The sequence below is a fragment of the Dermacentor variabilis genome, chromosome 3 (assembly GCF_050947875.1).
Source record: "Dermacentor variabilis isolate Ectoservices chromosome 3, ASM5094787v1, whole genome shotgun sequence".
In the NCBI taxonomy this organism is placed as follows: Eukaryota; Metazoa; Arthropoda; class Arachnida; order Ixodida; family Ixodidae; genus Dermacentor; species Dermacentor variabilis.
This window is the reverse complement of record NC_134570.1, coordinates 184,122,917-184,135,445: the sequence shown is the minus strand read 5'-3', so window position 1 is coordinate 184,135,445 and position 12,529 is coordinate 184,122,917. Positions and strand designations below refer to the sequence as shown.

The following is a 12,529-nucleotide window of genomic DNA, read 5'->3' as shown; positions in this document are numbered from 1 at the left end:
CCATACTTCGCCAACAACCCCGGTCATGTACTAATTGTGGCCATGTCCTCCCTGCAAACTTCTTTATCTCATCCGCCCACCTAACTTTCTGCCGCCCCCTGCTACGCTTCCCTTCGCTTGGAATCCAGTCCGTAACCCTTAATGACCATCGGTTATCTTCCCTCCTCATTATATGTCCTGCTCATGCCCATTTATTTTACTTGATTTCAACTACGATGTCATTAACTCGCGTTTGTTCCCTCACCCAATCTGCTCTTTTCTTATCCCTTAACGTTACACCCATCATTCTTCTTTCCATAGCTCGTTGGGTCGTCCTCAATTTAAGTAGAACCCTTTTCGTAAGCCTCCAGGTTTCTGCCCCGTAGGTGAGTACCGATCGGCCAACCTCACCTTAACACCTCAGAAATGTTTCTTTGGTTATGAAAATGTGAAGTTCCTTGGACATGGCGGGACCGCGGAAGACGTCCGTCCCGACCCTGAGAAAACTGCTGTAGCAGCTTTCCAGACTCCTACCGACAAGAAACTCGTTCGACGTTTAGGAGGACAGTGCGCATACTACCGGCGCTTTAACGCAATTTTTCTAAAATTGCCGAATCACTTACTCGTCTCACTAAAGACGACACGCCGTTCAACTGGAGCTCTGAACAGGAAGCGGCTTTCACTGAGCTTCGACACCACCTGGCACGCCCCCTGTTCTTGGGCATTTCGACGAGGAAGCCGGAACGGAAATTCAAACCGACCCCAGTAAGGTCAGTCTCGGTGCGGTGCTCGTCCAGCAACAGCAGAACGGCGGAAGGGTAATAGCTTACGCCAGTCGCAACCTATCGCGACCTTAGTCCAATTACACTACCACAGACAAAGATTGTCTTGCCGTCGTATGGGCACTTCCAAAATTCCGTCCTTATCTCTGTGGCCACCCATTTAGGGTCGTGAGGCATCATCACTCCTTGTGCTGGCTGGCAAACCTAATAGAACCTTCTGGACAACTGGCACGGTGGAACTTGCGCCTGCAGAATTAGGACATCAACATCGTGTACAAGTCGGGCGGCACACACGAAGTTGCCAACACATTGACGCGTGCGCGTGTTGAACCTGCCGGTCAACACACCTAAGATGGCCGCGCTTTCTCGGCGCCATGAGTGAGGCACAGCTATCTACACAGCAGCGAGCAGATTGTGAATTGCGACCAATCATTGCACACCCAGAAGGGCGAAACGTACGTCTGCCCCGACAAATTGGTCGCGGATTTTCATCGCTTTGCTTGAGACAGGGAATGTTATACACGAATAATGCTGCTCCCAGCAACAAAACCTATCTTTTGGTCGTACCAGCAGAGCTTCCTGATGAAATCCTGTTAGCATGCCACGACGAGCCGGCGTCCGGCAACTTGGGTTTCACTCGAACCCTTGCTAGGCAACGGAAATCCTACTACTGGCCGAAACTCGCCAAATGTGTTAAAAGATACGGCCACGCCTGCTGTGAATGCCAGGACGGAAAGTCACCCAATGTAAAACCTTCGGGATTGTTTAATCTTATCGCGCCACCTCGTAGGGCCTTCGATCAAGCGGGCATGTACCTCCTGGGCCCGTTTGCGTTCTCTACTTCGGGAAACAAGTGAATGATCATCGTCACATGCTATTTAACCCGCTATGCTGAAACAAAGGCTCTTCTTAAAGCTACAGCTTCTGCGGTTGCACAGTTTTTAGTACAGAACATTGTACTACCTCATGGCGACCGAACCTGTGTCAACACAGATCGAGGGCGGTGTTTACGGCAACACTGCTTGAAGAAGTTTTTCAGTTGAGTTACACCACACAACGAAAGGCGACTGCCTATCATCCGCAAGCAAATTATTTGACAGAAAGGCTTAACAAAACGATGCCCGACATGCTGCCGATGTATATAGAGGTTCAGCGTAAGACGTGGGACGAGGTACTTCCGTAGCTCACGTTTGCGTACACTACCGCTACGGAAGAGACAACACGCTTCACGCCGATTTCTCTTCTTTACGATCGTGAAATTCAGATGATGTCACAAGCCATGTTACCATGTGACAATTACGACAGTTTTGATGAAGACACCAAGAGTTTTGTGCAGGCGCGTGCCGAGAAAGCACGCCAACTCGCCCGCGTGAACTTCAGGAAACAGCAGTGTATTGACGTGCGACACTACAACCTCGCCGCACACAAGTTGACTACCAACCGTCGTGACCATGTGTTACTTTGGAACCCCGTCCGCCATAAAGGCCTTCTGGAAAAACTCCTTAGTCGGTGCTTCGGCCCTTACAAAGTGCTTCTGCGAGAGTGTGACCTCAACTATGAAGTTATCCCGGATTGCACCCAGCCAGCACGCCACCGACAACCGCTGCCCGAGATTGTGCACATCGTGCGGTTAAAACCATATCGCACAACATAATAGTCATGGTGTTTGGACCATTGCATTTGTCCTGGGACAAGTCTTTCTGCCTCTCAACAATTTGTTTAGCATTGAGCCGATGCTCTTCTGGAAGGAGGGGTAATGCCACGCGCTTGCGCCACCCGCTTGCTCTGCGCGCTTGGGTCACTTGCTCCCACAAGAAGAACACGGGCTGGCTCACGAGCTCACGCCATGGTGCTTTGTTGATGCTGCGCTGCCCCGTCGACGACTCGTCTTTAACGGCCTCTTTCAGAAGTCGCCTGACAAATAAACGTGACAATATTGTGATTTTTGACCATACCTTTGACAAGCACAACTATCGCCTTGACGTGGTCCTCATGTGCCTTGGGAGCGCTGTGCTTACGTCGTATTCGCAAAACTTTTTGGCGACCTTGGGACAGTCGGGTGCACAAGAATGGTGTTCAACCCTACCCGCATAATGTCGCTGCTGTCAGCAGCTTCAAGCCAACGCATTCGCGAAGAGGTCTCCGTAACCTTTTCTTTTGAAATTTCCTGACCTGGCTAACCGCCTGTCTTGCCTGCCTAACAAAGACGTCGCTTTCCACTGGACAAATGAATTCCCTGCTTCATTTTTGCAGCTGAAGCTTGTGCTTACTTCAGAACCCATCCTTTACCTTTTTCAGGCGTCGGCTCCAACCTAGGTACACACTCACGCCAGTGGCAATGGTCTCGGTGCTTCCTTAGTGCAGTATCACGGAAGTCTGGGACATGTCGTTGCCTACGCCAACCGCTGCTTGAGTAAAGGTGAACGATTATACACGTACCAGAGCATAGGTCTCTTGTAGTCATTTTCGCTGTGGACAAATTGCGCCCTTGCATCTATGGCCAGCAACTCACTGTCGCTGTAGTCCACCACTCGTTCTGCCGGCTCACTGTTCTCTTTGGCCTTATCAAAGATGGCGACCCGTGTTTTCCGCGTGCCGTCGTGGTAGCTCCTTATGTGCTGTGAAGCAAATGCCTAGAGCCGCAGCCGCCCACTTCAACACAATCCGCACTCACTGTTCATTCGCTCGAAGCACGGTTGAGAGAGCGGCCATAAGATACCGCATGATGGCAGTCACGCGGCGCTTTGTTATGTCTCTCCTGCTTACTTAAAACGCTGAAGACACTCACCACACAGCATGCAGGTTGGCCCCCAGAAAGTGGATCGGTCGTTTCTGAACCGCCTCTAGAATGGAACAAAACCCCCATAGCCTTAAAGTGAATGGCAGAAGTCTGGAGTGATTGGTCGTAGGTAAAAACTCATTAGGCGGAATACAACATGTCGCAGTTTCTCCAGAGAGGCGAAAAATCGATTGCGATAGCAGATTAGAAGGCAGCTATACTGGGTAAGTATAGTAGCTTTATCGGCCGTGAAAACGTGTAAACGTTCGCTTACTAACTAAATTAACAAGTATGATGTAAGGCGCGCGCATATAAACCTAAACATATCTCACTCGATGACCGCGCGCATTCGCTGTCAAAACGCTGGATTGAGGAAGCGCAACAGCAGCTGCTATCCAATTGACCTTCGTGCTGCCTCTCGCTTGAGCGGGAACAAAGCGTTGAGAACTCAGCACACACGAAGCTATCAGCACTCGGCGCACCCTGCTCCCATTGCAGATCGTTTTCAAGATAGGGCCAGCGCGGCAGCGCCATGCGCAGCCGCCAGGGTGGACAACTCTCTCTCTCTCACCTCCCATACACCTCTCTCCTGTACACCTCTCTCTCACCTCCCTTGCACGCGATGGAGGAGGACAGCGCTCTACTTCCCCGCTATCCTCATTCGCGCGCGAGATCAAGCCAGCGTCGTTGGCTCACCTTTGCGTACCTTCCCTCGCACACACAGCATACGGCACGCGGCCACGATGTTGTTGCACTTGAACTGTGACGCCGACGGCGATTGCAGAAATGGGCGTGGGGTGTCTAATAATTGCTACCATAATAAAAATATTTCAGGAGTGCCACATGATGGCAAACCATACGTTGTTAATTTTGAGCCAGCTGCAGTGCATTTATTCTTGGTTCAGGTAACGTGAAATAACATGTGTATATAAATGGCGGTTATTAAGCTTTCCCCTCGCTGTCAAGACATACGTTCGAATGGTCGAGTATGGGAAGGGAATAGGATGGCGAATGTGGCCGCGACATGTGGGTTGTGGTAGTGGTGCGACAAGTGACAGAAAAAGACCGAATGGGTGGTCGGCCGACAAAGGCAGTATAAGTCCGCGGTGAAGCAGAAGTCAGCGATGTAGTATAGATCAATGCTATGGAGTAGCACGCGGTAGGTACTGGGAAAAGTTGTATTTATTTGACACGACGAAGTGAAACATGAAGGAATGTCCCCGGCTCGGGCGTGCGCCATTATTGCACTGCATCATTTGTCGTAGTACTGTGGAAAGTTCAATAACATCGAAGGCTAAAGTCCAAGGCGAAAAGGAACTCTATATTCTGATCAGCGCAATTTGCTGAGGCGCGTTGCATGAGCATTTCGTTGTATTTTTCGAAAAACTAAACTATATAGGCTAGTTGTCTGCACATTCGTGAAGACAGTCACATAACCTGCATGTCCATCAATATTTTCCAAAATGCCGTTTATCTTGTCCGCTCTATCAAGAAATCATCAGGCAAGGTCACTGGCAAATGGAAGGATATCGCGGGAACTGGTTGCATAATTGCATCCAGAACCCCAACGTTTGGCGTTTTAGGCACAGCGGGCAAGATATTACGCTAGTTTTCCTCCTCCTTCAACAGTATACTGTGATTAAGCCATTACTCTCTGCATCACCGTGAAGCCAGTTCCCCCTCTCACTTTATATAGCGCGACAACTTATGCGTTGTTTTGTACTCACCGCTTCCTACTAGTTGAGCGCTGTTACCGCTGTGGGCTGAAAAAAAATGTTCTAATGTTAAATATTGAGAGGAGGCGACTGCCACGCGAACGCACCTTCACGCAAAATTGGAAAGTGGTTCAACAAAAGATCTATTTTCAAAAAGTTCGTGAAAACTTCCTTTATTGAATCCATGATTTCTAAATAATATGTTAACCACGTCCGTGAAGTAAAAAAGGGCATTTGCGAGCTTGAAGCGGTCGGTGGACATGTTATAGGCACTCACTCTCACAGACGCTAAAGTCACCCATGCCATGGTTGTATGTTCCACTTTACAAAGCCGAATCGTTGTGCCATAGCCCTTTAGAAGAGATTTTTTTATTATTTACAGTACACTCTGCAGCGCCGAAGCATTAAAGCAGGGGAGTGAGTACAACATGAAGTGACTGGCACGAGAATATAATCACACAAAAGGGAGGGATGACGAAGGAGCACTGAATCAAGATGAAAAAAAAGTGCATGAAAAGGTACATGAATAACCGTACAAGAAAAAGAAAGTTCATTCAGCCTGTAGTGATTGGTTTGGAAGAAGATTGCAATTACAAATCATTCATTAGTCTTAAAAATGCGTCCCGAGGAGCACTCACAACTTCAACTGACTACTTATTCCATTCAGAAATACTGCGGGGAAAAAAAGAAAACATCATATAGTTTGTGTTTGCCGGAAATTTCCCGTATTTTGACACTGTGGTCTCTTCTGTTTGAGATATAGTTGGGTGCTTTAAGATATTTCAGGTTGTCAATGCCTGTCGTGTCAGTGTATATTGCGTGCAGAAGGCTCAGTCGGTGCTTCTGGCGTCTTATCTCTAGCAGTTCTAGTACGATGCGTTTCTTCATTGCTGTTATGCTTGCTTGTCTCGAGTGCTGCCTTGATATCAACCTGGCAGCGCGGTTTTGTGTGCCTTCTAACTTATCAATCAGGTACCGCTTGTAAAGATCCCACAAGGCGGTGGCATATTCTAATTGCGGCCTTACGAGCGACTTATATGGTATGATTTTAAGAATCTGAGGGGCAGTTCTAAGGGTTCGTATAAGAAGGCTAAGCATTTTCCCGGCTTTCCTGACGGCCATGTCTATATGCCTGGAACAGGATAGATCAGCAGATAGAGGAACACCTAAGTAGTTACTTTAGTTAACCTTCCCGTGTATGGAATCTCCCAGCTTGTAAGTAGGTTCATTAGTGATTTTAGATTTAGTGAATGTTACCTGGTAACATTTATCAGTATTAAGGCTAAGTTCCCAGTTTTGACACCAGGAGGCTATGCTGTTGAGGTCCTGCTGGAGTACGTCTATATCATGTTGATTGCGAATGGATCTGTAAACAACGCAGTCATCTGCGAACAGTCTAATTTGTGAGAAAATGTTTGAAGCGATGTCATTGATGTAAATTAAAAACAGCAGCGGCCACAGCACCGAGCCTTGCGGCACTCCAGAAGTGACTTGGACAAAACTAGAATTCTTGCCTCCTATAACTACGCGTTGTATTTAGTAGTTCAGATAACCTTCAATAACCTTCATGACTTTCGCAATCCAAATTAAGAGTGCTCATTTTATGTATTAACAGGTCATGTGATACGGAGTCACAGGCTGTGCGATAATAGAGAAATACTGCATCTGTACGCATTCTTTTTTCAGCAGTATCTGCGAGCTCATGAAATAGTTCTATCAGCTGAGTGGTACAGCCTACGCCATACACCATAAAGCCATACAGGCGAGAGCTGCTTGAAACAGGTCTGGATCTGCGATTGCGAAAGCCACTGTTAGCTTCCTTCATGGCAGTTTTAAGGTGCAGAATAGGAACCACCGAAGGTTATGGGCATTTGTCTCTGTAGTGCAATTTAGCTCTCCAGGAGAGTTCTCGAACGGCTCATTTAAATATGTAGAGGAGAGGATGTCTTCTATCGAATAGCGAAATCTTCTTATGCCTTTCGTAAACATATATATGCAACTTGCCTTCATAAATCGAGATTTAATCAGTCTGAACAACTTTCAGGCCCGCTTACGCGTAGACGATCTTCAGATTGATTTTATCAAGGCCTTTGATTCCATTAGACATCATTTTTAAATCCTTATTACCGCATTATTACATAACATGAAATAGTAAAAGTGCATATGTTAAGCACAAAGAGCACTATGTTTGCATTCGAAACAAATAATCTAAAATCATTCGGATTAATGGAATTGAATTAATTAATTCAATATATTTATCAATCTTTTCATGAACCATGGGCCTGATGCTAAATTGATAACGTATCCCGGTGACATTACGGTCATGTTTTTCTCTGACAGAGCAGATAACGTTGTGGATGCCGCAAATCTAGTCCTCAAGGAAACACATTTATGGACTTGAGAAACTGTCCTGCGAATGAACACCGAAAGAGCCAAAGCACTCCTGTTTCTTCTAAAAAACTAAATGGCGTCTCTGCCAAGTCAAGTAGGGCTAGGCTCTTCTGCCAATGAACTTGTCACCTCTGTTAAAACATCAGGGGTGCTTTTTAAATGCGAACTTTTAAACGTTCTTAGAGCGCAGCTCTTAGGCGCCTGTTCCTCCAACGAGCGTTGGCGTTCTCCCTCGTAACCGAGTGAACGAGAACAGCAGAGGGTGAAAAAGAACGTGGAGCATAGCGTAAAGTGAAAGACGGGGATAGCGAATAGAGCGCGTGGAGGAAAGCGGAAGAGAAAGGTGCAGCGGAACCATGAGGCGCAAAGTGGAGGAGGGGGTATGGTGAAAGCGTGAAAATTGCAGCGATGCGCAAGAGTGCCTTTGCAGCGACGATGTCTACGAAGAGATGGCACCATGGTTGCGCGCATGATCTGTATGGAAATAAACGCTGAACGAGCGGAAATATGTGTGCGGTATAGCTTCCTATTATAATTACACGAGGAATCTAGTGCGGCGAATATTAAGCCTCCATGGTATGATGACACGTACATGAATTTGTCGGATCTTCGGGATTGAGGGTGCAGGCGTTCTCTGGACTTCGTCTCTAACCCTTTATTTGTGTTCACTCTCCTAAATTTCAGAGCAATTAATCATTTTAGAATGCAAAGGACTCTGTGAACGCATGCAAGCTCTACTAATTAAAGCGCTTCAGCCTGTCGAGGTTTGGTCTATCGGTATATGGCACTGAATAAGCGCCATTTGCCTTTCATTGAACCTCGTCGGTGCTAACTTGAGTCACGGACTATGTGAGACTAAATATGTGCCGCTTGTCAATGACACGAAGAATTTCAGACTGGTCTGGGGCTTGGTTGCAATCAAAGCCACGTCATAAGTATAGTCACGTTGTAGTGACGTTAAAAGTTCAGCATGAAAAACTGCGAATCAAGAAACTAGCTCTCTATTGGGCGAACATGTGGCCATACAACAAGTTACAAAGCACAATCATAGCAGCGAGCACAGTCGGCGATCATAGGAAATCCAATCCAAAAGTCAAGCGCGTCGGATTTTAGAGATCACTCGTCGAACGTTCCAGCGTAATCCCTGGTGCCGGCGTGCCGTCTGGAAAATACTACACAATTCGCGTCGCGCGTACGATCTGTTTACATAACGTTCGGCGAGAACAAAAATAAGAGACTGAATCAACGATAACATTCGCATAAGTTCGAATCATGCATGCACATGTTGCGCTGAGCGATAACTTTTGGTTGTTAACGGGCCAAATGCAGTCCCCGAGAAAAAGAATAGCAAGTTAACGTGTCAATATGCGCGCAAGCTTTTGTGCCTCTATATTCACATAAGCGCCATGCGTGCACTGCTCGGCGTTGCCACTCAGTGACCTAGCATGCTCAAAGCTAAGCGCGAGATCGGAGCCCGGCTGCATACACGCGTCGACTAAATATGGCGCATTTCTGTGGTGGTATTGTGTCACCACTTTGCTGCGTTGTTGATCGCATTGACGTCGATAATTACCGTGCGATTAGTCTAGTTGCACTATTCTTGTAGTGAAAAGATTGTGTTCCCTAATTGGAGAGGACGATAACGCTGGTCCGTTCCATGAAGCTTGTCACATGAATTCCCCAATATTCTGTATTGGGTGGCCTTTAGCACTGCCTTGAAAAATCAGATTTCCAGACAACATTTTAATAAACTGTTGACTAGTTGCAGAGTGGCGGTGATCTAGAGAACGTTTAATAACATTGTAAATTAATTGCTGTTGGTTTTATTAATAAATGTTCGCGCAAGCCACCCCTTATCTTGGCCAAACGTTTTGAAAGTGTCTGCTGATAACTGCTGCACATGATCTCTGCGCTCGTTGTTAGGCAATATTGTTTCTTTTTTTCCTTTTTTGTAATCGCTTTTTAAGATGAATGGCTCTTTTTTGCGTAGTTGCTGTAATGTCGAGTATCTGTTCTTTTTCGTGCCACCAGGTTGCCATTTTGAATTGTCTTGGCCACTAGGACTAGTCAAGCCAGCATTCTGGCAACATGTATCTGAATGTCATAGGAATGTGTATGTTATATTGAAAAAAAAGAACGTTTGTCATAATTTATTCCTTCATTTATTCATTTATTTATTGATTTGCCCCTATCATCTTACTAGCTTCATGGTAACCACGTTCACTACAGCTGTTTTAAGCAGTTGTGCAAATAAGCTTTCAGTCATTTGAACGCAAGCACTAGCAATACTTAAGAAGATGATCACTGTAGTGCGCGACATGGCACGAGCCAATAGGTGAAGTGCATTAGGAAATATAAAGAGATGCCTTCGGAATGTAGCGAAAGAGGAAAGGAAAGAAAGCAATAAAATAGTTTATATTCAAAGGGGAATATACAGCAGTAGCGACAAAAATTCTTGAAACGATTACAGCACCTGAAGCGAAACAAGTGTGCGTTTGCCTAATATTGAGGTACCTGTCACCGTCACTCCTACTAAGAATGTTCAAAGTAGAATTCTTAAAAAAAACCGGGATAGATCTTGCACCCGCGTAGGTTGGGGAACATTACAAAATAAATATTTGCTCCATGTTATGAGCCTTAAGTACACATCTTGTCAGCATCTCTCAACTACATCGTACTTCTAGATCAAAAGAAGGAAATATCCACTTCGTTTTTGAGCGTCACTTTTAGGCACCCATTCCTGCGGCGAGTGTGGGAGGCGGTGTAACCGAGTGAACAAACATCGCGAAAGATGAAAGCCAACGCGGAGAGCAGCAGGGACTGAACTATTTCAGGAGGACAGCGGAGATGAGGTTAAAGCTGAACGATGAGGCGGAAAGCGGAGTAGGGTTTGGGGAAAGCGTGAGAAGAAAATATTATTGCTGCGGCGGTGGCTAGGAGTTCGCGCCCGAGTAGCATGGGCCCTAAGGTCCTTGAATAAAACTAAGAGGTAGCGACATGCTTTTATCTTGCCGCCGCCGCCGCTGCCGCGAGAAGGCGGAAGGGAAAGTCTGCGTCTCCCAATTGGTTGAGCGCGGTCACGTGGTATTTCTCGCGCCCATTATTATATTTTTTCCTCTTTTCCGCGTCTCGGCGCGCTCACCGCCACTACAGTTGGCCGTCGAGTTTCCGCGGCCAGGCTTTCGCAAGGAATTTCGGATGTTTTGGCTGAGTTTCGTGACTAAACGCGTGATTGAAGAACTCGGTTTTTGCTTTGTTACATGTTAGGAATTGATTTTAAGAGTACTGGAGGTACACCTGGAGTACACCTTTTTTCTTTGATCATGGTGTACAGAGCTCAGAAATGGGTGAGCTTTTGTCCGGGTGCTATTCTCGGTGCTCGTTCAGATTTGCTTTCCTGATCGCGCTATCGTCAACAGGTGTACAAAGCTATGGAGCGCGTAGGCTGTGTTCTGTCATTTACCGTACTAGAAACGTAGCACGTGTTATTGTAGTAGTACTGAGAGTGCGTAGCTTTGTCATTCCATAGTTTTGTTAGACGCTACAAATGTATTTTGGGGGAACAAGCTGTTCACTACAAATGCAAATGATTATGCCTAATTTGAATAGGCTTTCTCCGCAGAATGAAGTAGTGCACGAGTTTGTTGGCTCATACTGACTTGGAACTGCGTAAAGAAAAGAGAGAAACTGCTCATTGATGGAAACCATTTCTATGTGTAACTTTTGGCCCTGCATACGGTTTCTTCACAAATAACGTAGAGGTTCCACTGTGATGTCTGCACTTGAGAGCGAAAGAACCAGTTTCACTGCCTAAAGAGATCCCAGCGTCATGACGAAACGACGAGAATAGCTCGATGCTCCGCGTTGATCGCGCATAATTCTATATGACGTTCGCGTTCTTCAGGCGAATATGTCACGCGCCTTGCGTTTCATCACCATGGTACTAAGTTGATGAAATTATGAAGCTGCACAAGCGGGACACACGGCATTCGATTGCGTGCACCACACATGTACGCACTTGAAGCACCACAAACGCTTTTGACTTGTTGAATCGGCAGCTACACAGTGCTGCACACACCCGAGCGCATCGTCTTTGGCGTGTACCGGTGGAACCTTCATCGCAGTTCTTTCACGCCGAGCAAAAACGACATAACACTCAAGCAAAGCTCTGGCATTTATCCAGAGATCGTGTGCACTACGTATACATTATTGACCAGAGAAATAATTCTGCTTTTTGTGCTAGTACTCGACACTAAACAGAATTTGTCCAATAAACTAGCCTCAAAAGACTTCTTCTAACTGGAAACAGGCAGCCAACCCGAACCCACAGAACAAGCGCGCAGTTACGCGCTGGAAAAGCACGAAAAACACCTGTTTCTGCCAGTGTTCTGCCAGTTCCAAGCAAGCAACACAATAATCAAGCCTTAAATACAGTAAAAATTCATGCGCGAACACTCAACAATTTTAATGTCTCATCTCGTGCAACTGGACGGGCGGCTTCCGAGAGCACGACCATACTGCGAGGGCGAGCTATGGGAGAAACAGCGAGCTACGAGACGGCCGGGTGGATTAGAGGGCGAGCGAGGAGGAATGTTGCTACCTTTCACTTTGATTCAGGCACCTTAACGAGCCCTAGGAGCTTAAACGCGTCGTCTGGGGGTTCGGTCGGTGGCGGTTGCTGTTGCGCATCGCACCCTTGCGTCACCCACGCGCTGGCTCTCGTGAACTGGTAATTAGCAAGGCAGTCGCGCAGCGCTTCGCTACATTTGCAAAGTGCCGCACGAGACAGATTATCCGCGCCAGGGGATATATCGCTAAATGAAACACGTATAAAGCTCCACTCAAATTTCGCATTAGGGAGCTATGTAATCTTCGGGTCATTT

The 12,529-nt window shown here is 46.7% G+C and overlaps 1 protein-coding gene across 4 annotated transcripts in view; it reads left to right on the top strand.

Annotated features, from left to right (window-relative positions):
* Window positions 1–12,529, top strand: part of LOC142574355 (uncharacterized) — a 135,625-nt gene that overhangs the window by 54,829 nt on the left and 68,267 nt on the right. The window lies entirely within an intron of this gene.